The sequence below is a fragment of the Emys orbicularis genome, chromosome 19 (genome assembly GCF_028017835.1).
Source record: "Emys orbicularis isolate rEmyOrb1 chromosome 19, rEmyOrb1.hap1, whole genome shotgun sequence".
NCBI lineage: Eukaryota > Metazoa > Chordata > Testudines > Emydidae > Emys > Emys orbicularis.
Genome location: NC_088701.1, coordinates 24,061,201 through 24,086,134, shown reverse-complemented (window position 1 = coordinate 24,086,134; position 24,934 = coordinate 24,061,201). Strand labels below are relative to the sequence as shown.

The following is a 24,934-nucleotide window of genomic DNA, read 5'->3' as shown; positions in this document are numbered from 1 at the left end:
GAGCTGGATCTAGCCCCAGCGGCAGCCTGGGTGCCTGCTCGTGGGAACTGCTGGAGGAGGGAGCTGGGCCCATCTGCACGGTTAGGGGGGATTTTCAAGTGTCCTGGGGGAATGGGCCGTGGGGGGCCCTTCGCTTCCAGGCCTCATGTGACCAAACCCCTCCAATAGCTCTGGGGGCGGATGAGCTGATGGGTCGGAGCCTGTTTGGGGCAGCATCAAACGGGCTGTGCCCTCAGGCCAGTACCATCAGCAGGGAGGCCACAGGAGGAGAGAGCAACTCCTTCTTCCCCAGGCAGCGCCTCAAGCAAGAGGCGTGGGAGAGGCTGGCCATGCCCCTGCCCGTGTCTCCAGGGGGCCAGGTGGCAGTGGAAGCACAGGACTGTCCCGGGAAGAGAGGGATCCTGGTGCTACCCCAGAGGCTCGCAGCAGCCACGACAAGTGCTCCGAATGGAGCAGTAGCCAGAGGGATCTCCGAGCAGGCACCCTCTTCCCCTGACGCAGCGGGGAGCATCCTGGCCCTGAGAGGTGTGGGGCCCCCCTCCTGCTTTCCCCTGGAAGGCAGCCAGCAGCTCTGCTGTGGTCCAGCCACATCCTCCTCCTGTCTCTGCAGCGCCGGGGCTCTGCGTGACTTCCTGCGAAGTCTGGTGCGTCTGTCTCAGCCCTATTTATGGCACAGGTGACTGAACCTTGGGGGTGTCTGTCTCTCTCCGCCCGGTGACATGTTGGGCTGGAGAGAGAAGATCCCTTTGTAACCGGCTGACGCCAGCAGAACTGCTCATCCCTCTGGCCTGTAGACCGAGGGGCGGGGCTGTCCCGTGGCCAGGAGAGCGCGCTGCGCACCCTGCAGGATCAGACCCTGGGGATGGCTGGACCACAGGCGGCGTGTCCGTTCTCTGGAATGCGGAGTCAGCCCTCGGGGACAGCCCTGGCCTGAGCACAGGATGGGGCCGTTCTTGGTGCCCTGCAGCCCTTCAGGAAAAGGCTTTGCCTCCATCTTCACTTGCTCCGTCCCTCTTGCTGGGGGAGGGGAGAGAAACTGGTTCCATGGAGCAGGGGGGAACTTCCCAGCAAAGCTGGTTCTTATCTCAGGAAATAGCCACAGGACGAGGGTGGCTCAGCAAGGGAGGGCTCCCCGCTGGACGTGTCTATCAAATGGAGCCCCCACCCCCCAAGCAGCGCTAGACAGTGGAGGGGGGCGGGGCTGTGGCTGGGACACGGGTGCGGTTAGCTGTGGGGGTGGGGGGTGAGGTTTTGTACAGACACGGATGTCGCTGTTAAAATGCTTGGCACAGATTCTGATCAATACAATGAGACTGTTTTGCATCCGCGTGTGGCTGTTGTAATTTCACCTTGGCTCGCTTGCTCGCTTCCCGAGATGGGGGAGTGTCCCCGAGGGAGGTGGGGGTCAGAGGAGTGGGGGCGAAAGGACTCGCCCCTGGGGTCCGTGGCAGAGCTGGCTACGGAACCCAGGCATCCGGACTCCCAGCCCCATGCACCTGTCAGCCTTGCATGGGCTGAGTGACTCAGAGGACGTCTCCATTAAGCTCCTCTGTTAGCCCCCCCATGAGTGTCTGTCTGAGGGGGGCCACGCTTAGCCCTCCTGTAAGCTCTCTTAGCACAGCCCCTCGCCCCCGATGAACTGCTGCAGCCCTTGACTGCGCTGGAAATGGAATTGGGGGGGATCCTGCTGATCAGGACCGGCTTCCCCCTCCGGTCGGTGGGGTCTGCTCCTCGATTTCCCAGCCTGCAGGTGCCTCGGGCCAGCCCCTTGGTCGGAGCTGCTCCTCCAGCTCTGCCTGGAGCCGGGAGGGAGCCCCGGCCTTCCTGTGGCTAACGGCCTAATTGCATGTGGGCCGTGGCCTAAAATAGCCCTGCATCAAGGGCAGGGAGTGGACTCAGGGGAGGTCTTCCCGTCACCATGGTGCTGCAAGCCAGCCGTGCGCCTGGCTGGACACAGGCTAGGCCGCCCCAGCTCCCAGCCGGGGGACGGAGTCCACAGGGCTAGCGACGCAGGAGGGTGGGCTGCGCAGACCTGGGGGGTGGGTGATGGGTGGTAACTAGGACGCTGCTCCGGCCTGGCCGAAAGCTGAGCTTCATGGGGCTGGGTGCTGCACAGTCTGTCCCTGCCCCAGTGAGCTCCCAGTCTGAACAGACAAAGGGGGGGGGGAATAACCCCCTCTCGTCCAGGTGGGGAACTGAGGCAGGGCGTAAATGAAGCAGCTTGTCCAGGGACGCACCTGGAGAGCTGGGAGTTGAACCTGGGTCTGACACCCCCCCCCCCCCCCCCCCTGGCCTGAGGTAGCAGGCGGAAGAGCCTGGAGCAGGGAGGCCGGTGTGGGGAGAGGACGCAGCTGCCCGGGGCCCACCCAGGCTCATCACAGCTCACTGCAGCAAGGCACCTGAGTGCCATGGGCCTCCCTGGAAAACTTCCTGCTGGAGGTACGGCAGGAATGGGGGGGGGGCGCGAGGGCTCCAGAGGGGAAGGGGCTGCCTTATGAGGTGGGGGTGGAGGTAGCAGTGAGCCCCCAGCTGCGGCGTTTGGGGGGGAAGGTTGCTGGAGAGGGGCGAAGTGGCGATCCAAGCCAGGGCTGGTGACGTGTGGTGCCCCCAGAGCTGTCCTGTCCATGTGGGGCTCCCTAGAGACCAGCCCAGGTCCCTCCTGCTCATGCCAGCCCCTGGGCGGTTGATTTGCGGTTCTTGTTTCCAGCAGGGTGGGTGGCTCGCCCCCTGGCCGTGTCCTGGGAACACGGTGCTGGGGAGGGGTGGGCGGTGAATGACGGTGAAGCAGCAATGGTGAGTGTGGGGAGCGCCTGCCCTGTCTTTTTCTAGCAAACCCATCGGGCTGGGGGCTGCGCCACCCTTCTGGGGCGGAGGTCAGCCCAGAACCCAACTGGGAGAGTGTCAAGTTGAGGGCCTCCTGGTGGGTCCTGGGATGGGGGAGAGCTGGGGGGAGTCCCCGTCTAATGCTGGGCCAGCCACTCTGCCTCTCCCGGCCGCGGTTCCCATCTGCCTTGCTGGGCGTGTGAGGCTAACAGACGCTGCAGTGCTGGGGCCAGGGAAGGAGATGGGGAAACTGAGTCCCAAGGAGGCAAAGTGGCTTGGCTGAGGTCATAGGTCAATGACGGAGCTAGGCCTAGCAATCTTCCCTCCCTCCTGGCCACCGGCTGATGCTGTTCCCCCCTTTCCGCAGGGAATAAACACCCAGGCTGCCCTGTCCCTCTGCGGTGAGCCCCCCAGATTGGGCTCAGCTGGGCCTTTGGGGCCAGCGCCTAGGGACGCATCCTTAGAGCCGGCCGGTGCAGGCTCCGAGCTGCTCCGCTGGGTGGCCCGGGCCCGGTGCTGCTACCAGCACTTCCTGCGGGTGGAGGGGCAGGGTCTGAGCTCCTGAAGCCGACGTCTCGCCCACCCTCCTGCTGCAGCAAAGCCCCGAGGCCGAGCGGGGGGTGGATTTATTCCCAAGCTGCGCAGCGTGGCACGAATCGGCCAGCAGCCAGCCCCAGTCTGCAGCCCCCGGCTTGTCTGCTGGAGCCAGAGTAGCTTCCTGTACAGCACCCAGTGCAGGCTGGGCTTGCAGGGCCCTGGCGGGGGCTGCCCGACAATCCAACCTCCCTTCAGGGCCTGAGCCAAGCCAGCAGCAGCCTGGGTGGGAATCACCCCCCCAAAAACCCCCTTCGGATCTCGCTCAAAGGGGAACATGACTTGCTCCAGCTGCCCCCCCTCCTCGGTGCTCCCCTGCCCGTGCACACGCCAAGTGTGCCCCACGGCCCTGCCATTCCCAGGGGTTCCTTGTTAAAACCATCCTCGCAAGCCGTCCGCCCGTTGTTTTGGGAGCTGCGGGGCCTTGCGCAAAGCAGAGACGGCGGCCGTGCGCCGGCTGGGGCGGGGAGGAAAGCCCCTAGTGCGGAGAGGAGAGGTTCCGCCCAGGGGGCGGCTGAGAATTGCGGGGTCTGATGTTCTCTCCAGAGCCTTCGGCGCTGAACTGGGACTTGCCTGGTTCTGGTGGCAGTGGGCGGGAGTCTGAGCTGGCTCCCCCTGCAGGCGAGGGCAATGCCTGTGTGACCACCTCTAATGGGCAGGGAATTATCCTGGACTTGGCAAATAAACTGCAGCCATTAGCCCGACACCTCCAAAGGGTTTAGCAGTGGTTGCTAGGTAGATATTGCTCACGTTGCCCCTGGAACGGATGCAAGCAGAGCTCAAGTGTGGGTCATAGCCCCGGTACTGCTAATGGAGGTTCCCCTTCAGCTCAGGTGCTAACAGGGCTGTGCTTTTGGAGCAGGAGAGTCTGAGTTCTGGACCTGCGGATGCCACGAGGCTGCAGATTTGTTCTGACCTCTAATCTGTTTTCTAAACCACTGGAAGAAGCCGCGCTGGGATCTCTGGCCTGGGGCGAAGTACACCCCTGGCTCTCAGAAGGGAAATGCGCTTGCTGCTATTCCGCCTCCTTTCTGCATTTAGCTGCTGGAGCAGCAGCCCTGGGCCCTTGTGCTCATTGGACGTTATTACCCGTTTAGAGTAACATACTCTCTAGGCGAGGAAAATTCCCACTGGGGTAACGATAACAGAGCCAAGGGCTTGGTGTTCTGGCCAAATTCCAATCTCCGTAACTACGTCTCACCTGCCTACACTTCTCCTTGGAGTTTGCATAGGAGATTCCCTGCCTTAAGCCAGTGTAGTCCCCGGCTATACCACTCGTGCTCCCCTGAGGTGGCTGCATTTCCGAGGGAGGTGCAAAGGCTCCTGTTAGCTGCTGGACCGCGTGCTCTGGAATCCTCGGGGCCGAAGGCTCGTTAGAAAGGTCAGACTGGCTGGAGTGCGGTTGAGAGGGTTCTGCGCATGACGAACGTTTCTCCTCCATCAGCTGTGCTGCCGGCACGAAGTCAGGGGGCTCTGCTCCTGCTGGAGGGAAGAGAGGTTGGCGTATCCGGCCACGTCGCTGTGCTGCTTCTAGGATGGTGCCTGATGCTGTCCGGGGTCGTCCCCTGGTGACAGCTAAAGGCGCAGGCTTAAGCGAGAGCTTTCCGTGGCCTAGGCTGGCAAGCAGCCCCTCTGCACGGCCTGGGGCGCTGAGGACTGGGCTGTTCCTATACTGCACTCGGGTTGGTAGGACCCTGCCCTGCTGGGAGCTGCCTGCCACTACAGCGCTGGGCATCAGCCCGTGGTCTCAGCAGGGACCAGCCTTCTCCCCCGTACAGGGGCTTTCCCGTCCTCAGCTGGGGGGTGCCTTCCAGCTGTGCCCTAAGCAGCATGACTCAAGCTGTCCAGCGGGGTTTGTTCTCGCTCCTCGGCCGGGGAGAATGGGGCGTGCGAGCCGGGGCTTTCTTGGGGTGTAGAATCTGGAGCCTAATGGTGGCAGTGCCCTGGGTGGGTGAAACCAGCTTCGGGGGCAAGGCCTTAGCTGCTGTTAGGAGTAACTGCTTCAGGGCTGGTCACGTTAGCAGCAGCATCGAGCGGGGAGTGCCGGGTGAGAGCACCTCCATGTTGCTTCTCTTCTTGCCCTTGGGGGAAATCAGGGAGAGGGGAAGGACATAATCCTTCAAGCTAAAAATGGCAAATACAAAAAATCAAGAGAAATACTCCCTCTCCCCCTGCGCCTGTGTAATTAGCCTGTGGAACTCATTGCCAAAGGATGTCCCAGAAATCAAGAATGTAGCAAAGTTCAAAGAGGCATTGGACACGCTGTAGGGGGGTCACACAACGAGCCAGAGTTAATGCTCAGGTATGTTTGGGAGGTGATTAAATGTTAGGTGTTTAACTAATCTCGAACACTAGGGCTGAGGAGGTTTCTTGCACCTTGCTCTGAATAATCTGGCACTGGTCCTTGTCGGAGACTGGACTAGAGGCACCTGGGCTCTGACCCACCAGAGCAGCATCCCGACATCCCATCCTCTCCCAGGAGCCTTCTGCACCTGGGGCCATTTCAGATCCTCCTACGTCTTCCCCCGGCAGTGAAATGAGAAACCGCTTGGAAGAGGGAATCAAGGACAGCTCGTGCACTGAACAAAATGATCCTGGGAGGTTTATTTGTGGCACCTCCAGCATGAATATTAAAATCCCCCATCACCTGGGTCCCTGAGAACTGCATTCCGATGTCTGCTGAGTGTCTCCTGACGCTGTAGGAGGGTGACATGAAATGACTAATGGGAGAGATGAGCTAATCAAATTGGCAGAGCTGGCTCATGTGCAAACGCCCTTTAAAGAGAAAAGTAAAGCTGAGCCATGATTTTATAGAGACTTTTATTTTTCTTTCAATCCGAGCTCCTGGCCCCCTCACAGCACTGAGGGAGATGGCCCTGCCTGGCCAAATCACCAGCCGGCAGGCTCTAACGAGCACCACACCAAGACCCAATGTGTAAGTGAAGAGCTAGAATCGCCCTGTTCCAGACAGGAAATGGCTTGTGTGTCTTTTCCTGCCAAACCTCTCCCTAGCCAGACTCCGCAGTGCTCTGTAAAGTGATAGATTGAAAACCAAGCAAGGAAGAAGCAAAACCCTGCTGCAAACTGGCTTCCTCCCTGCTGGCTGCGTTTCCTACCCCTCAACGCTTAATCTGACCAAGCAACCCTCAGTTTGCAGCTTCATAAGCACGAGGGGCAGCAGCTCCTATCCCTCAAACTTCTGCTGCTTTGACTGCCTCAAACCTTCCTGTCCTGCCGTCCTAGCCTGGGTCAGCATTGCTCTGTGCGCATGGCGTGCGAGGTAAGCGCAGAGCAGGCTGGCCAGGTCCTGCCTCGAGGGCTGATTTGGTTTGCACTGTCACCCAGGCGCTGTACAGCCCCTGGCTTGAGGCATTTACAGTCCTTTGGCTCTTTAATGCCAGATGAAGAGATGCACCAGGGCCCTGCGCATGGGAGGATGTCGCTCTCGGAGGGCAGGCAAAGCAGCGGAACATATGGGTGGCCACGTCTGCAGATGCCGCCTGCCGTGAGCCGGGCTGAGACTGGCTCCTTGGGGTCTGTCACTGTCCAACCCCAGCGCTGGGCCATGGGGCGGTCTCAGCCCCACACATTCCATGCGGGGGTCAGCTCCTCCCGTGAAGCTCACGGCGCGCAGGCCTGGTGGAGGAGAGACCCCCAGGCGTCTTGCTGGCCCGCATGGGTGCCACAGGCTGGCGGGGGCCAAGGCCGCCCACCCTGGAGAGCCACCACGGCCAGGCTCGTCGGTCTAAGGCACGAGCCCAGGAAAGCTGGGAGGATTTTTTAGCAGGTGTTTCCCAATGCTCTGAGCCGTGGCCGGTCAGAATCCCGTGGGGCTGGGCTCCCAGCCGGAGCTGGAGGGGACTGGCATGCGAAAGCCCCAGGGTATTTTACATGCCCGTCTCCGCTGGCTCTGGGTATCCCCGGGCTCGAAAGCCGGAGCAGGGTGGCTGCCCTCAGCTATTGCTCATCTCTCGGTTCCGTTGTGCCAAAGCGCGGGGCGCTGCTGCCGCAGATGCTGTGGCGAGATAAGGCCGGGGGAAGCCATGAGGCGAGGAAAGCAACGAAACCGCACGGCTGGTGGGAGGCCCCGTGAGGCCCCAGCGCGTCAGGGCAGGCGCCGTCATGGGGAGGTTCTGGGGGGGGAAGGGGGGGCTGACTCGCCCCAGAGGGGACCATGCTGCAGGGCGGCTCCTGGAGGGGCTGTCAGGCCGGGCGGCACAAGGGCCCCGCTCTGCACCAGCATGGGGCTGCCACCCACCTCCCACCCCATCTGTCTCCTGCGCTCCCCCCCAGCCCCAGCTGCACATTCCTCACTGCCCAGTCCTGCCCCTGGGGCCGGGAGCCGGCTCTGTCTAATCCCCTGCCCAGCTGCCTGTGGGTCGAGGGCCGGGCGCAATGGCTATGAATAGATCCCAGCCTGCCGCTTGTGCACGTCTCTGGTGTGGGGGGGTGGAAGTGGGCGTGGGCTCTGCGTGACACCCTGTATGGGGCTAGTCTTGTGTGCATTCGTGTGTGTGTGTGTGTGTACATGGACGGGCTGGGGGAGGGCTGCTATCAGTGGGGGGGGGGTTAAGGGAGAGCAACCCCCCCCACCCCAGCTCAGCAGTTCTCCCCCTCCAATTTCACTGGGCTTTAACACAGAGCCCGCCTGCGGCCAGAGCGTCAAAGAGCTCAGCATCCAGCAGCTCCCATCTGCATGGGGGGGGGGGGACTCGCCATTGTTCTGCGTGGGGGGGGGGATTCGCCATTGTTCTGCGTGGGGGGGGGGACTCGCCATTGTTCTGCGTGGGGGGGGGATTCGCCATTGTTCTGCGTGGGGGGGGGAATTCGCCATTGTTCTGCGTGGGGGGGGGGATTCGCCATTGTTCTCTATGGAGTGGCTGATTTTCAAGGCTGCTGAGGAGCCCCACTAGAGCCCAAGAGCGGCTGTGGGTGCCCGGCGGGTACAGCGGGTGTGACTGTGTGTACGCGGCACGTCTAGTTGTGCGTGCGCCCCGGGGAGTGTACAAGGCAAGCGTGTCCTTGTGTCTCCAGCGGGCGCCGCTGAGCGTTTGGGGGCAGGCCTGGTGCCCGCGGAGCCGCAGGGCTGGGGTGAGTCTGGGGTGGGGGGATGCTGGGCCGGGCACGTGGGGTCTGTCTCCCAACGGACTTGGGCGAGAGACAGAGAAAACACGGGCGCTCCAGGGCCCGAGTCTCCCGAATACGAACAGGGGGATTCTGAAGGAGGCTGAACCAAGGCCCGGCCCATGCCCAGGCCCGGCCGTGCTGCCCGCAGCGCTGGCTGTTTACAAGGGCGTCTGGAGCAGGGAGGCAGCCAGGCTTCCGGCTCCAACAGCTGTGAGCAACCGGGCCCCAGGGCCTGCGGCTCGGGCAGGGGGTGGGCAGGCCGGGCACTCCCCGGTGGAGCAAAGGGCTGGGGGGTCTTTCGGAGCAGCCTCTGGCAGCCCCCTGGGGAGCTGAGGAGGGGGCGGTACCTTGGGCAGAGGGTAAAGGGCGCAGGGGGGAACTTAAACCAGGCAAAGAGAGAATGGGGCGGCAAGCGGGCAAGGGTCACTAGGCACCTGACGCCATGTGAGGCCTTATCCCTGCTCAAGGGCGGGCCCGTGGGCTGAGGAGAACGGCTGGTGGAGGTGGCTGGGGCCTCCCTGCCGGGCCGTATGGCTGAGTGCTCTGCTAGCGTGCAGGTGACGGACGAGCGCACGGCTAGCGCACGCGGTGTGGGGCTGCAGGAGCAGGCACTGTGTGTGTTCGAAGGTGTTAGCCGCTCCGAGCCTGTGACTTCCCCTCTCACAATACCCCAGCCCTCACCGGCCACAATAACTCACAACCCCAGGGCAGGCCCTACAGCACCTATGGGCTCTAATCCTCACACCTTCTCTGGAGCAGGTTCGGGTCACGCGCCCCATTGATAGAGGGCAAACAGGTGCAGAGGGGCGACTTGTCCATGGCTGCCCAGTGAGTCGGTGGCAGAGCTGGGGATAGGACCCAGGAATCCTGACTCCCTTTCCCTGAGAGCAGCTGTAACATGCTGGTTGTGTCGGCGACGGCACTGCCCTCCCTGGCAGGCGATGTCAAACCCACAGGGGTGCTGGTATGGGGCGGCACCATCTACGGCTGCAGCCTGCAGGTGTCATAACCGCTGTGCTTCTGCCCTGGCTCAGGTAGCTGCAAACGGCTTCACACTGAAGGATTTTTCTGTCTCGTTGAGCAGGTGAGGAAATGTGAGCTGGCCGCCTGCGGGGTCAGTCTGCTGCCAGGGAGCCATTCATCACCCAAAGCGCTTTGCAACATTAAACAGAGCTAGACCAGGATGTCTTTGCCCTGCACTGAGATGCTGCCACCTCTGGGGTGGGACACAGCAGCTGTTTAACTGCAACTTGAGACGCCAGTTTTAGGCCAGGAAGTGAAGGAGACAAGCTTGTGTCCAATTGAAACTGCAAATGGAATTCAGGCCGCCGAATGGAATTAGCTGGACTGGAATTTGGCAGCGTTCACGTCCCGCCTCCCTGTGCAATTAAATGCTCTGGGCTTTTGCTAGTCAGATGCTCAGGACCGTGGCTTTACATTCCAGTGCCCCCTAACTGTGCATTAGGGCATCGTGCCCGGCTTAGAGGGCAGAGCCCCTCCGACTGACTCAGCATCATTGGGTCTTCCTCAGAGGCCTCCTGTCCTAGCACCGATCAGCCCTTAGCTTGTACGCGCAGCCTGGGGCAGGGTCAGCTACCTTGGCAGAGAACAGAACCCATGTGTCTGTCTGGTCGAGCCTTTGTTCCATGGGCCGGGGGCTGCGGGGGGGAGGGGACACCAAGGCACAGGAAATGCCGTGCTCTTGGCAGCCAAAAGAACTTGCTTCCTCTGTAACAGCAGTGGCTGCGAGGTGCAGAGGCAGCCTTCCTAGCAGGCGGTGGGGTTCCTGCAGCACGTGGCGGGTCCCTGGTGGGAGTAGCCAGAGAGTGCGCCAGTAGGTGGAACTGGGGATGCCTGGGTTCTGTTCCCAGGTGCGGAAGGGAAGTGGGGGCTAGCGGTTAGAGCGGGGGGTCTGGGAGCCAGGACTCCTGGGTTCCGTTCCCAGGTGCAGGAGGGGAGTGGGGGCTAGCGGTTAGAGCGGGGGGGCTGGGAGCCAGGACTCCTGGGTTCTGTTCCCAGGTGCGGGAGGGGAGTGGGGGCTAGCGGTTAGAGTGGGGGGGCTGGGAGCCAGGACTCCTGGGTTCCGTTCCCAGGTGCGGGAGGGGAGTAGGGTCTAGTGGTTAGATCGGGGTGAGGTAGGAGCCCGAACTCTAGCTCTGGGAGAGGAGTAGGGGCTAGGGGTTAGAGCAGGGGCGAGGCAGGGGATCAGAGCTGCTGGGTTCTGTCAGCACAGATGTCCTGTGTGATGTTAAACAAGCCCCTCACCTGTGGGCCCAGCTGCCATGGGGGTGCTGGGGCCAGGAGGCAGTGCTTTGCAAAGCAGTGGTTTGCTCGCTGGATGCAGGAGGTGCTGCAGTGCATTATGGGACAGCTCCTGCCCTCGCTCACCTCGGCACGTCTCGTAACCCCAGCGAGCGGAATCTGGCCCTGGCTGATTGAGCAGCCCCCATGCTCGGTGCCCTCCGACAGCAGCTCCTTGGGCGGGTGCAAACACCCGTCTTACCCCGCCCAGCCGGATGCTCCATTGATTTGGGGTTTGTTACTGGGTCTCCTCCCCCCAAATCCGGGGGTCTAGGAGGCAACAGGCGGCTCTGCCTGGAGCGATGCTGATGGGGTGTCCCATCTCCTGAGGCCACGGCTGGAACTTGTGGAGCGTTTTTCTGGGCCTTCTCCAGCCCCTTTTCCTGTCTTGCTTCCTCTGGGATCTTGCAAAATATTCTGAAGGAGGTTCCCACCCCTGCGCCTTTCCTGCTGCAGGACGGCCCAGTCCTCCAAGGGGCTGCAGCCAACGGGAATCCGAGGGGCTGGGTTTGCTAAAAATGTCTGTAAAGCACTTTGGAGCCTCGAATGCCTGTTCTTTGTGCAGCGAGGATTGGGGGAGGGGGGGGGGCGACAAGTCTCTTCGCTTTAGTCCAGGAAACGCCCTCCCTGAGCATCTCCGCGCTGTCATTCCCGGTAATGCGGGAGCTAGGAAATCAGAATGCCCTGGTTTCCCCCAAGCACCGAACAGGGCCAGTGCTGACTGGAGGGAGAGCGCCCCCGCCCCACCTCCTGCAGTGCGTGAGATGGGGGGGAAAGGGGAGCCCGACCCCGTAGAAAGGCCCAGCTGGGCATGGCCCAGTACTACAGACACAAAGCCCCGCAGACACTGGGAAGGTTCTGAGCCGGGTCCCAGATTCCCAGTCCACAGTGCTGGACTCTGTGCCCAGAGCCACGGGCTGAGCCCAGCTCAGAGCCCAGGGGGTGCTGGATTGGGCGCGGGGAGGGGTGGGGGGGGAGAGAGACGGCATCTGGCCCCATCTAGTGGAGAAAGTGGGGGTGACATGAGGGCCTTGAACCAGCTGAGGGGGTGGGATGGGTGCAGATCAGGCCTCTCCTTGGACCTTCTGAACCGGGGGCAGGAAATCTCACAAGCTCAGGCCTCCTGATGCCTCTGCCTGCACCGGTGCCAAGGGACTGGCAGGCCCCCGTGTACTGTACCATGGAGAAATGTGCAGGTTTGGTCCTCCTGGTCCCATTCGCCGGACGGCTCTGTGCAGCGCTGGGCGGTCGCCGGACGGCTCTGTGCAGCGCTGGGCGATCGCCGGACTGTTCCGTGCAGCGCTGGGCGGTCGCCGGACGGCTCTGGGCGGTCACTGGACGGCTCCGTGCGGTGCTGGGCGATCGCCGGACGGCTCCGTGCAGCGCTGGGCGGTCGCCGGATGGTTCTGTGCAGCGCTGGGCTGCTCTGAAGCGCTCATCTCTGAGACAAGGCATCACCCCCACCCCCAAGGCTCGGAAGAGGGCTGCTCCGAGGCCTTGCCAGAGGGCTGCAGGTGTGTCCCTGTTTTTTCCTTCCAGTTGCCCCAATTAATCACTTAAGAAGAAATGGACTGAAGCCCTCAGTGAGCGCTGGGGTCTTCTCGATGCGCCTGCTGCAGTGGGAGAGGGGGCTGGGGTCCTGGGGGGCTCCCGCCTCGCCCCCAGCGCTGCTCACTCAGTCCCGGGACAGCGGGCAGGTTCTGCCAGCACCAAGAGGGGCAGCACAGGCCTAACCGAGGAGGCATCAGGCCCCAGGGTCCTTTGTCACGGGTGATGCTGCAGCCCCCCGAACAAGCCCAGCTGTAAGTGCAGGGCCGGCTGCTCCCTTAGCTTTCCCCCCTGTACATTGAGCAGATTTGGACCCCAGCTCATTTCTGTTTGGAGCAGCCCCAGCCTTCAAGGATCAGGCCCGACGCCCCCTGGAAATCAATACACCAACTAACCAGCTCTGAGTTAAACGCTGACTCTGACTGCCCACGAGAGGGCATCGCAGCCTCACGGTACAGGGCGGGCTGCCCTGCCACGGCTCTGGGCTCCTGGGCCCCAGTGCAACCCGCTGGTGCAGAGGTGATGTGCTGGGGTCAGAGCCGGCTCCAGGCACCAGCTTACCAAGCAGGTGCTTGGGGCGGCCACTCCGGAGAGGGGCGGCACGTCCAGCTGTTCAGCGGCAATTCGGCGGACGGTCCCTCACTCCCGCTCGGAGCGAAGGACCTCCCGCCGAATTGTCGCCGCAGATCGCGATCGCGGCTTTTGTTTTGTTTTGTTTTGTTTGTTTGGCTGCTTGGGGCGGCCAAAACCCTGGAGCCGGCCCTGGCTGGGGTGAGCTGCACCAGCGGCACCTCTGCGCGAGGGGTTTGCACCCGTCCAGCGGGGGCACTGGCAGCCCCACGCTTGGCCCCTTGGCTTTTGTTCCAGCCACCTCCACTGCCAGAGGGCACCCCAGGGGTCTGTGAGTCGAATACAGCCATGGGGGAGAGGGGCAGGGGGTGTTGGAGCGTACGTCACTGCAGCCCTGTCTCCATCCTCCACCGCGGCCACCCTTCTCTCCCTGCCCAGACGTGCTCTGCAGAGCGTCCCAGCAGATATGCCCCAAGGGGGCTGGCCGGCCTTGCCGTGTCTGTGACCCTTTTACCCAGTCCTGGCTCGGGGGGGGGGGAGAAGAGAGGAGGGGGTAACACGGTGGGTCCTTACAGAAACTCCCCCGTTCTTCCCCCAGGAACTGGCCTCCTGCCTCAGCTTCCCCTGCGGCTGCCTGAGCGTGAAATTAGCTCTAACATTGCAGGCCGGTGGCCCCCTCCCAGCCCGTGAGCCAGGGGCTGCTGGTGGTCAGGCCGAGCCCCAGCTGAGCAGGGTGAAGCTGTGGATATGCACGAGTGTGTGTGTGTGTGCGAGAGGGGCTGTGTGTGCACGCGCACACCCCTGTGGGAGTCGCTCGGTGTGTGTCGGAGCACGGGCTCAGGGCTGCTCTTACAGCTTGTACTGGTTCCAAAACGACTGTGTGGCTGGACATTTATGGTATGGGTTACGGGTACGTTCTTTTCACAGTCAAGGGCACAGCTAAATCCAGAGCCAGTCATTTCCCTGCCAAGACTCCCAGCAGAATCCGCCGGCTGGCACCGAGCAGCAGACCCAGCAGTGGCAGCTCCCCCCGCACCAGATACCTTTCTGATGACACTGCACCCCTTCGAAACAGGGCTTTTCCATGGAAATTTCCCTTTGGAGCAGGTGACCTGTCACGTTAAGGGGCTGGGCTTTTATTAGACGGGATTTCGGATCAGGCAGCGCGCTGATGCAAAGTGTAATTTGGCTGCCTCCTGCCCAACCCCTTCCTCTGGTCACAGGCAGCGTTGGCTGAGCGGTTAGAACAGAGGATGCAGGATTCCTGGGGTCTAGCCCCTGCCCTGGAGGGAGTGGGGTGTAGTAGTTAGATCAGGGACGGATCAGGGTGCAGGACTCCTGGGGTCTAGCCCCTGCCCTGGAGGGAGTGGGGTGTAGTAGTTAGATCAGGGACGGATCGGGGTGCAGGACTCCTGGGGTCTAGCCCCTGCCCTGGAGGGAGTGGGGTGTAGTAGTTAGATCAGGGACGGATCGGGGTGCAGGACTCCTGGGGTCTAGCCCAGCCCTGGAGGGAGTGGGGTGTAGTAGTTAGATCAGGGACGGATCAGGGTGCAGGACTCCTGGGGTCTAGCCCCTGCCCTGGAGGGAGTGGGGTGTAGTAGTTAGATCAGGGACGGATCGGGGTGCAGGACTCCTGGGGTCTAGCCCCTGCCCTGGAGGGAGTGGGGTGCAGTAGTTAGATCAGGGACGGATCGGGGTGCAGGACTCCTGGGGTCTAGCCCAGCCCTGGAGGGAGTGGGGTGTAGTAGTTAGATCAGGGACGGATCGGGGTGCAGGACTCCTGGGGTCTAGCCCAGCCCTGGAGGGAGTGGGGTGTAGTAGTTAGATCAGGGACGGATCGGGGTGCAGGACTCCTGGGGTCTAGCCCCTGCCCTGGAGGGAGTGGGGTGTAGTAGTTAGATCAGGGACGGATCGGGGTGCAGGACTCCTGGGGTCTAGCCCCTGCCCTGGAGGGAGTGGGGTGTAGTAGTTAGATCAGGGACGGATCGGGGTACAGGATTCCTGGGGTCTAGCCCAGCCCTGGAGGGAGTGGGGTGCAGTAGTTAGATCAGGGACGGATCGGGGTGCAGGACTCCTGGGGTCTAGCCCAGCCCTGGAGGGAGTGGGGTGCAGTAGTTAGATCAGGGACGGATCGGGATGCAGGATTCCTGGGGTCTAGCCCCTGCCCTGGAGGGAGTGGGGTGTAGTAGTTAGATCAGGGACGGATCGGGGTGCAGGACTCCTGGGGTCTAGCCCCTGCCCTGGAGGGAGTGGGGTGCAGTAGTTAGATCAGGGACGGATCGGGGTGCAGGACTCCTGGGGTCTAGCCCAGCCCTGGAGGGAGTGGGGTGTAGTAGTTAGATCAGGGACGGATCGGGGTGCAGGACTCCTGGGGTCTAGCCCCTGCCCTGGAGGGAGTGGGGTGTAGTAGTTAGATCAGGGACGGATCGGGGTACAGGACTCCTGGGGTCTAGCCCCTGCCCTGGAGGGAGTGGGGTGTAGTAGTTAGATCAGGGACGGGTCGGGGTGCAGGACTCCTGGGGTCTAGCCCAGCCCTGGAGGGAGTGGGGTGTAGTAGTTAGATCAGGGACGGATCGGGGTACAGGATTCCTGGGGTCTAGCCCCTGCCCTGGAGGGAGTGGGGTGTAGTAGTTAGATCAGGGACGGATCGGGGTGCAGGACTCCTGGGGTCTAGCCCAGCCCTGGAGGGAGTGGGGTGCAGTAGTTAGATCAGGGACGGATCGGGGTGCAGGACTCCTGGGGTCTAGCCCAGCCCTGGAGGGAGTGGGGTGTAGTAGTTAGATCAGGGACGGATCGGGGTGCAGGACTCCTGGGGTCTAGCCCCTGCCCTGGAGGGAGTGGGGTGCAGTAGTTAGATCAGGGACGGATCGGGGTGCAGGACTCCTGGGGTCTAGCCCAGCCCTGGAGGGAGTGGGGTGTAGTAGTTAGATCAGGGACGGATCGGGGTGCAGGATTCCTGGGGTCTAGCCCCTGCCCTGGAGGGAGTGGGGTGTAGTAGTTAGATCAGGGATGGATCGGGGTACAGGATTCCTGGGGTCTAGCCCCTGCCCTGGAGGGAGTGGGGTGTAGTAGTTAGATCAGGGACGGATCGGGGTACAGGATTCCTGGGGTCTAGCCCCTGCCCTGGAGGGAGTGGGGTGCAGTAGTTAGATCAGGGACGGATCGGGGTGCAGGACTCCTGGGGTCTAGCCCCTGCCCTGGAGGGAGTGGGGTGCAGTAGTTAGATCAGGGACGGATCGGGGTGCAGGACTCCTGGGGTCTAGCCCCTGCCCTGGAGGGAGTGGGGTGTAGTAGTTAGATCAGGGACGGATCGGGGTGCAGGATTCCTGGGGTCTAGCCCCTGCCCTGGAGGGAGTGGGGTGTAGTAGTTAGATCAGGGACGGATCGGGGTGCAGGACTCCTGGGGTCTAGCCCCTGCCCTGGAGGGAGTGGGGTGTAGTAGTTAGATCAGGGACGGATCGGGGTACAGGATTCCTGGGGTCTAGCCCCTGCCCTGGAGGGAGTGGGGTGTGGTAGTTCGATCAGGGACGGATCGGGGTGCAGGATTCCTGGGGTCTAGCCCAGCCCTGGAGGGAGTGGGGTGCAGTAGTTAGATCAGGGACGGATCGGGGTGCAGGACTCCTGGGGTCTAGCCCAGCCCTGGAGGGAGTGGGGTGTAGTAGTTAGATCAGGGACGGATCGGGGTGCAGGACTCCTGGGGTCTAGCCCCTGCCCTGGAGGGAGTGGGGTGTAGTAGTTAGATCAGGGACGGATCGGGGTGCAGGATTCCTGGGGTCTAGCCCAGCCCTGGAGGGAGTGGGGTGCAGTAGTTAGATCAGGGACGGATCGGGGTGCAGGATTCCTGGGGTCTAGCCCCTGCCCTGGAGGGAGTGGGGTGCAGTAGTTAGATCAGGGACGGATCGGGGTGCAGGACTCCTGGGGTCTAGCCCCTGCCCTGGAGGGAGTGGGGTGCAGTAGTTAGATCAGGGACGGATCGGGGTGCAGGACTCCTGGGGTCTAGCCCCTGCCCTGGAGGGAGTGGGGTGCAGTAGTTAGATCAGGGACGGATCGGGGTGCAGGATTCCTGGGGTCTAGCCCAGCCCTGGAGGGAGTGGGGTGTAGTAGTTAGATCAGGGACGGATCGGGGTGCAGGACTCCTGGGGTCTAGCCCCTGCCCTGGAGGGAGTGGGGTGTAGTAGTTAGATCAGGGACGGATCGGGGTGCAGGACTCCTGGGGTCTAGCCCCTGCCCTGGAGGGAGTGGGGTGTAGTAGTTAGATCAGGGACGGATCGGGGTGCAGGACTCCTGGGGTCTAGCCCAGCCCTGGAGGGAGTGGGGTGTAGTAGTTAGATCAGGGACAGATCGGGGTGCAGGACTCCTGGGGTCTAGCCCCTGCCCTGGAGGGAGTGGGGTGCAGTAGTTAGATCAGGGACGGATCGGGGTGCAGGACTCCTGGGGTCTAGCCCCTGCCCTGGAGGGAGTGGGGTGCAGTAGTTAGATCAGGGACGGATCAGGGTGCAGGACTCCTGGGGTCTAGCCCCTGCCCTGGAGGGAGTGGGGTGCAGTAGTTAGATCAGGGACGGATCGGGGTGCAGGACTCCTGGGGTCTAGCCCCTGCCCTGGAGGGAGTGGGGTGTAGTAGTTAGATCAGGGACGGATCGGGATGCAGGACTCCTGGGGTCTAGCCCCTGCCCTGGAGGGAGTGGGGTGTAGTAGTTAGATCAGGGACGGATCGGGGTGCAGGATTCCTGGGGTCTAGCCCCTGCCCTGGAGGGAGTGGGGTGCAGTAGTTAGATCAGGGACGGATCGGGGTGCAGGACTCCTGGGGTCTAGCCCAGCCCTGGAGGGAGTGGGGTGTAGTAGTTAGATCAGGGACGGATCGGGGTGCAGGACTCCTGGGGTCTAGCCCAGCCCTGGAGGGAGTGGGGTGTAGTAGTTAGATCAGGGACGGATCGGGGTGCAGGACTCCTGGGGTCTAGCCCAGCCCTGGAGGGAGTGGGGTGTAGTAGTTAGATCAGGGACGGATCGGGGTGCAGGACTCCTGGGGTCTAGCCCCTGCCCTGGAGGGAGTGGGGTGCAGTAGTTAGATCAGGGACGGATCGGGGTGCAGGACTCCTGGGGTCTAGCCCAGCCCTGGAGGGAGTGGGGTGTAGTAGTTAGATCGGGGTGCAGGACTCCTGGGGTCTAGCCCAGCCCTGGAGGGAGTGGGGTGTAGTAGTTAGATCAGGGACGGATCGGGGTGCAGGACTCCTGGGGTCTAGCCCCTGCCCTGGAGGGAGTGGGGTGTAGTAGTTAGATCAGGGACGGATCGGGGTGCAGGACTCCTGGGGTCTAGCCCCTGCCCTGGAGGGAGTGGGGTGCAGTAGTTAGATCAGGGACGGATCGGGGTGCAGGACTCCTGGGGTCTAGCCCAGCCCTGGAGGGAGTGGGGTGCAGTAGTTAGATCAGGGACAGATCGGGGTGCAGGACTCCTGGGGTCTAGCCCCTGCCCTGGAGGGAGTGGGGTGTAGTAGTTAGATCAGGGACGGATCAGGGTGCAGGACTCCTGGGGTCTAGCCCTGCCCTGGAGGGAGTGGGGTGCAGTAGTTAGATCAGGGACGGATCGGGGTGCAGGACTCCTGGGGTCTAGCCCCTGCCCTGGAGGGAGTGGGGTGTAGTAGTTAGATCAGGGACGGATCAGGGTGCAGGACTCCTGGGGTCTAGCCCAGCCCTGGAGGGAGTGGGGTGCAGTAGTTAGATCAGGGACGGATCGGGGTGCAGGACTCCTGGGGTCTAGCCCCTGCCCTGGAGGGAGTGGGGTGTAGTAGTTAGATCAGGGACGGATCGGGGTACAGGACTCCTGGGGTCTAGCCCAGCCCTGGAGGGAGTGGGGTGCAGTAGTTAGATCAGGGACGGATCGGGGTGCAGGATTCCTGGGGTCTAGCCCTGCCCTGGAGGGAGAGGGGCCAAGTGGAAGGCAATAGGACTGGAATTCAGGCTTTCTCTGGGTTCTGCTCCTTGCTGTTCCACTGACTCACTGCTTGACCTTGCAAGTTACCTTGCGTCAGCAGCCCCACCTGTGATGCACCAATGCTCTCCCCTGCCTCCCGGGGTGGGGCTGGTGGGTGTGAGGTTAATTCATTCAGATCAATGAATGGGTTCACCAGGCACCTGCTGAGCTCCTGGTACAGGCGGGGCTGGAGCTGTTACTGTGAGAGTCCCGGAGGTGCAGCGTCACCAGTCTGCCAGCTGCAGCCCTGGATGCACGTGGGGAGTTGAACCCTGTGTGCTGGGATATTTTCAGGCAGGAAGGGCTGTGTGTGTGTCGGGGGGATACCCAGAAGGGGAAGCTGGAGCAGTGAGGGAGAGGTGGGAGGGAGGCGGAGCAGTCACAGAGCCTAGTGAGGCCCGTGGACCAGACAGAAGCCCCTGCCCTCGCGTGGAGTGTGGGGGTGCAGGCCAGCTCTGTGTTCATAAAGGAGCTTTGTGATCTGGGAGCAGCAGCACATTGGCGCTAAAGGGTTAATGGGCTAGGGAGCCTGCCCAGGCCTGGCTCCGAACCTGGTGGCGATAGCAGTGCCCTTGGGGGTGCTCAGCAAAGAGCCAGCCCCCTCCCCGTGGTGCCCCACCCACCCCAGGGCCAGAGGCAGCAGGAGGGTCCCAGGAGCAGGACAGGTCGGTACCAGCAGCCACCGGACCCCAGCCATTAGCACATGGCTGAGGCTGGGCGTGCTGCCCTCCCATCACATGGGGCCAGGAGACGCTGGGACTGCAGGTGAGTTGCAGGCTCAGGGTGGCCCGCGGCTCACCGGGGCTGTGGCTGTGGTAGCAATCCGAGCTGGGTGCGCCCCCTCCGTGTGCAGTCACGCGGGGCAGCGACAGAGGCAGTTCGAAGCCCAAGAACCAGCCTTTAGAAAAACCCCTGACGCGGCCCAGGTATCCCTGCTCAGTGCCCGCCATGCTGGGTCAGGACCCCATGGTCTGTTCCCCTGCAGCAGGCCATGTTAGGAAATCATGGCACATCGCCCCCCATACCCCAGCATGCCCCCCTTCCTCGGGCCCAGCTGGACCCGGAATGCCCCCTGTCCAGGGCTGGCCTTCACCCAGCAGCAGGGGTACCTGTGCTGGGGCATCCCCAGGGAGGGCCCACCTGGCCCAGTGTGAATAGCCCTGCCCCTGGCAATCAGCATCTCCAGTGTCTCAGCACTGGGACCCAGGCATCTCCCTGCACCCAGCCCGTTCCCACCCTCTGCCTGGGTCCCACCTGCCCCACGGAGCTGAACGTCCAAGCTAGAGGGACCCCAGGTGGGGGGTTATGTGGTTGGCAGTGGTGTGGACAATCCCGTTCTCAGCGGCTCCCTGGCCCCTCACAAGGAGATAGGCATGGCTGGGCCCTTGGCACGGCACCTCGGGAACGCCCCTCTGTCCCACACCAAGGGCCTCCAGGCTCCCCAGCTCGGAGAACCCGTAATTACAGACAAATATAGGCCCATGTCCATGGAGATGGCGCCAGGAGCCACGGTACCTCCTGAACTGGCCAGGGAGTGCAGAGCTCTGGGCAGGATGCTGGGCAGCGGGCAGCCCTGTAATCAGCCTGGCGTTCTCTTCCCCGGGCGCAGCCGCCTCCAGCCCTTTCTGTCTTTTAATTATGAAACGTCTCCCAAGGTAATCTGGGGGCTGGTGGAACAGGCCGGCCTGGCGGTCGGGGAGAACGGTGTCCTCGGGGATGGGCTCCCCCTGCTCTCAGCCGCTGTGGCCCATTCAGCCCTTGGGCCCCTCCATGGGGGCTGTCAACAAAGAAGCCTGGGCTGAGACCATTCAAACTCATTGCACTGAAAGGGTCCTTGGCCAGTCCTGGCCTGGCCTGGGTTGGAACAGGCGCTGTAAAAGCCAGGAGCTCCCTGTTCCAGGGACCAGCTCCCTGCACGCACAGCCCTGACCCTACAGGCCACGTCCTCGGTTTGTCTGCAGTGATTTTAAACCAATGTCAGCAAACCGGGCCTCCTCCCATGTGGACGCTCTCCTCTTGGTTTAAATGAGGCTTATTTTCATTGAACTCAAATCAGTTTGGAACTGGCTTAAGCTAAACCCAACAAAGCCCCTCCTGGAACCAAGCTCAGAGCATCCACCCACGCCGGCACCAGTTCCATATTGAAGTTAAACTGGAGCAACTTCCTTGTGTAGCTGAAGCTGCCTTGCCCTGCACCTGGTGTAGTCCTGAGCCCAGGGCAGGGTGAGGTGGGGGCCCGGCAACCGCTCCCAGAGCAGAGGCTTGTGATTGGTTTGCATCTCAAGGGCAGCTGTTCTGCTGCAGCAAACTGGGTGTTTGTTCCCTTGGGGCGCAGGGGGTGCTGCTGGCCTGTGTCACCGTAGGACTGAGCTGGATTATGGCAAACCGGATTGTAAAATTTGGTTTATGAGCAGGAAACCCTACCTGTTCTGCTCTCACCTAGGAGATGGCTGGTTTCCTAGTAACTAGCCGGGACTGGAGATACAGTTAATCCATGCAACCTCAGGGACCCAGTGCAGGCTGCTACCGGCACATATTAACCCTTCGGGAGCTAGTGAGCTCTAGGATGGTGGGTCCCAATTCATGAGCCCCCCCTTTCCCCCAAACATTAACTGGTTTATTTTCTGGAGAGAAGCTGCCCCAAGTTTCTTATTAAATTAATGAATAAATAGACCCAAAGACAATGTGATTTAGGAGTCTCTGACCCCATCCCCGCCCCAGCCTCTAGGTCACTGGTTCAAATCCAGCCTGGTTTGGTAGTGGCTGAAATGGGCTATTTTCTCATGGCCCATGAGTGCAATGGGTTTGATGAGTCTCAGACCAGTTCCTCGCAGAACAGGCGTGTCCACACCACTAAAGCCGCCCTCACCGGCACTGGCAGTCCCCTCAGCGAGGCCAAGGACTGAATGGGCCAGGAAGAGGGCCCCCTAGGGCAGCAGCACACATGGGCAGTATGTGGCACTCCTGCCTGGAGCGTCCCTGGACAGAGGGTTTGGTCTCCGGTGCTGCCCGTCCACCAGCTTTCTCCTGCACACAACTCACCGGGGTGTTCTACAGAGAGGGGAATCTGGCAGGGGTCTGCCCAGCAGGAGAAGCCTGGATTTGGGAGTAAAATATAAACCCAGCTTGAGCCCTCGGCAGCGGGCTGCACATGTGAGGGACAGATCGATTCCAGGCAGGCCAGTGTGCATGGGGGGAAATCTCCCTTGAGACTTTCATTCCTCCCTCCTGCAGGGGGACAGAGCTTCAGGAATTTTGCTTCTCAGGCATGTTTGGCCACAAAGTCCCTCCCCTCCTGGCACTTGTGCCGTGGCCAGGCTGCCAAGGGCTGCAGAGGCACGGGAACTCGCCCGCACACCTTGGCCCCACGTGGCCACAGACATACACATCTCTCACCTCCACGTGCACCCATCCATGCTCTTCCCCACAGAAACACACACACACACCCCACGCAGAATCATAGAATCTCAGGGTTGGAAGGGACCTCAGGAGGTATCTAGTCCAACCCCCTGCTCAAAGCAGGACCAACCCCAACTAAATCATCCCAGCCAGGGCTTTGTCAAGCCGGGCCTTAAAAACCTCTAAGGATGGAGATTCCACCACCTCCCTAGGGAACCCATTCCAGTGCTTCACCACCCTCCTAGTGAAACAGTGTTTCCTAATATCCAACCTAAACCTCCCCCACTGCAACTTGAGACCATTGCTCCTTGTTCTGTCATCTGCCACCACTGACAACAGCCGAGCTCCATCCTCTTTGGAACCCCCCTTCAGGTAGTTGAAGGCTGTTATCAAATCCCCCCTCATTCTTCTCTTCTGCAAACTAAATAACCCCAGTTCCCTCAGCCTCTCCTCATAAGTCTTGTGCACCAGCCCCCTAATCATTTTTGTTGCCCTCCGCTGGACTCTCTCCAACTTGTCCACATCCCTTCTGTAGTGGGGGGACCAAAACTGGACACAATACTCCAGGTGTGGCCTCACCAGTGCCAAATAGAGGAGAATAATCACTTCCCTCAATCTGCTGGCAATGCTCCTACTTATACAGCCCAATATGCCATTGGCCTTCTTGGCAACGAGGGCACACTGCTGACTCATATCCAGCTTCTCGTCCACTGTAACCCCCAGGTCATTTTCTGCAGAACTGTCACTTAGCCAGTCGGTCCCCAGGCTGTAGCACTCCCAGAAGCACATCCTGCCCCCATGCATACTTCCTACACACACACAACCCCTTCCCCGCACCCCCACACTTTCTCCATGCACACACAGAGGCAGTTGCCCCCTCACACACACGCATACCCCGGCTGGAGCTTCACCAGACTGTTTGCAACAGGACATTGTGTGGGGAAGATTTAATTCTTGGGATCAATTCTAGGAGTGAGAAGCCTCATTTTGACCATTAAACTGGGGTGGGTCTGAGCCATTAGGCAAGATATGGGGGGTGCTGGAGTTTTGGGGGACAGGCCTGGGGAGTTAGGGGTCCCCTGAGTTTTGAGGGTGAGTCTAGGGGTGCTCAGCTTGGGACAAACCTGATTTTGGAGGTTAATGTGGGAGGGACACAGCTCATGTTTTTGAGGTGAGCCTGGGCCACAGTGAAAAACAGAGGGAGTTGCACCTGCTCTGCCCTGGGAGAGCCCCAATGGGAGGTTGGGGTGGCCCTGACCCAACCCCCCCGGAAGCAAAGCAGTAAGACAGCTCTGTGTTAAACCCCCCCTGTGAATCCCAAGTAGCAGGAGAAAGACCCCGGCTGCCCCCCAGTGCACAGGGCTCCTCCAGCCACTACCACTACCCTGGGGTACTTTCTCTGCATCTGGCCCCAGGGGTGCCAGGGACTGCCCCGCGGGGCGGGGGCTCCCCCAGGTCAGGCCAGTCACGTGCAGGGAGGGGGGCTGGGGGTTCCTCCAGGGTCAGGCCCGGCTGGGGGGGCAGGGTCAGGCCACTCACGTGCAGGGAGGACGGCTGGGGGGGCAGGGTCAGGACAGTCACGTGTAGGGAGGGGGGGCTGGGGGTTCCCTCAGGGTCAGGCCAGTCACGTGCAGGGAGGACGGCTGGGGGGGCAGGGTCAGGACAGTCACGTGCAGGGAGGGGGGGCTGGGGGTTCCCCCAGGGTCACGCCAGTTATGTGCAGGGACTGGGGGGGGCAGGGGCAGGCAGTCACGTGCAGGGAGGGGGGGCTGGGGGTTCCCCCAGGGTCAGGCCAGTCACGTGCAGGGAGGACGGCTGGGGGGGCAGGGTCAGGCCAGTCACGTGCAGGGAGGAGGGCTGGGGGGGCAGGGTCAGGACAGTCACGTGCAGGGAGGGGGGCTGGGGTTTCCCCCAGGGTCAGGCCAGTCACGTGCAGGGCTGGGGGACCCCTCCACCCCCGGGCTGCCCCCTGCCGGGCACCGCCCCGCCTTGCCCGGAAACGCGCGCGGCGCCGGGGTTATTTCGGGCTCCGCGTCTATTTTTAGCGCTGCGGGCGCGGGGATTCCAGCGACGTCAGCAGAGCCCGGGCTGACGTCACGGGGCCCCCGCCTCGCGAGCCGCGCCGGGCCGGACTGGGCCCTGCAGCGAGGCGGCGGATGGAGCGCGCGGGGCAGCGCCGCGGGGTCCACAGGGGCGGGCAGCCCGGGGTCCCCCCACGCCGGGTGGGGCGCGCCGGGGGCTCGCGGGCCCCCGCCCCGGCAGGAGGCGGCGGAGGAGGCGGGAGCTGGCGGAGGCGTGTGAGTGTGCGCCCCCCCCCGGTGTGTGCCCCCCCGCGAGTATGTGGGGGGCCCTCCCCCGCGTGTGTGCCCCCCCCAGCTCTGAGACCTGAGTCTGTATAGCGGGGACATGAGCTGTGCGGGGTCTGTGCAGATCGGGGGTGGGTCTCTGCCCCCCCCCCCCAATTTGCAGGCTGGGAGGGAAGCTGGAATTACCTGGGTCTGTGCTCTGTATTATTGGGGGGGGGCTGGATCTCTGCCCCCCATTGTCGCACTTCACATGAATCAGTATCACCCCCCGCCCCCATTCGATTGTCACCCTGTGCAG

General features: G+C 62.2%; 1 protein-coding gene across 1 annotated transcript in view; it reads left to right on the top strand.

Annotated features, from left to right (window-relative positions):
* The window catches only part of NR4A1 (nuclear receptor subfamily 4 group A member 1), a 68,895-nt gene that overhangs the window by 17,941 nt on the left and 26,020 nt on the right, over positions 1-24,934 (top strand).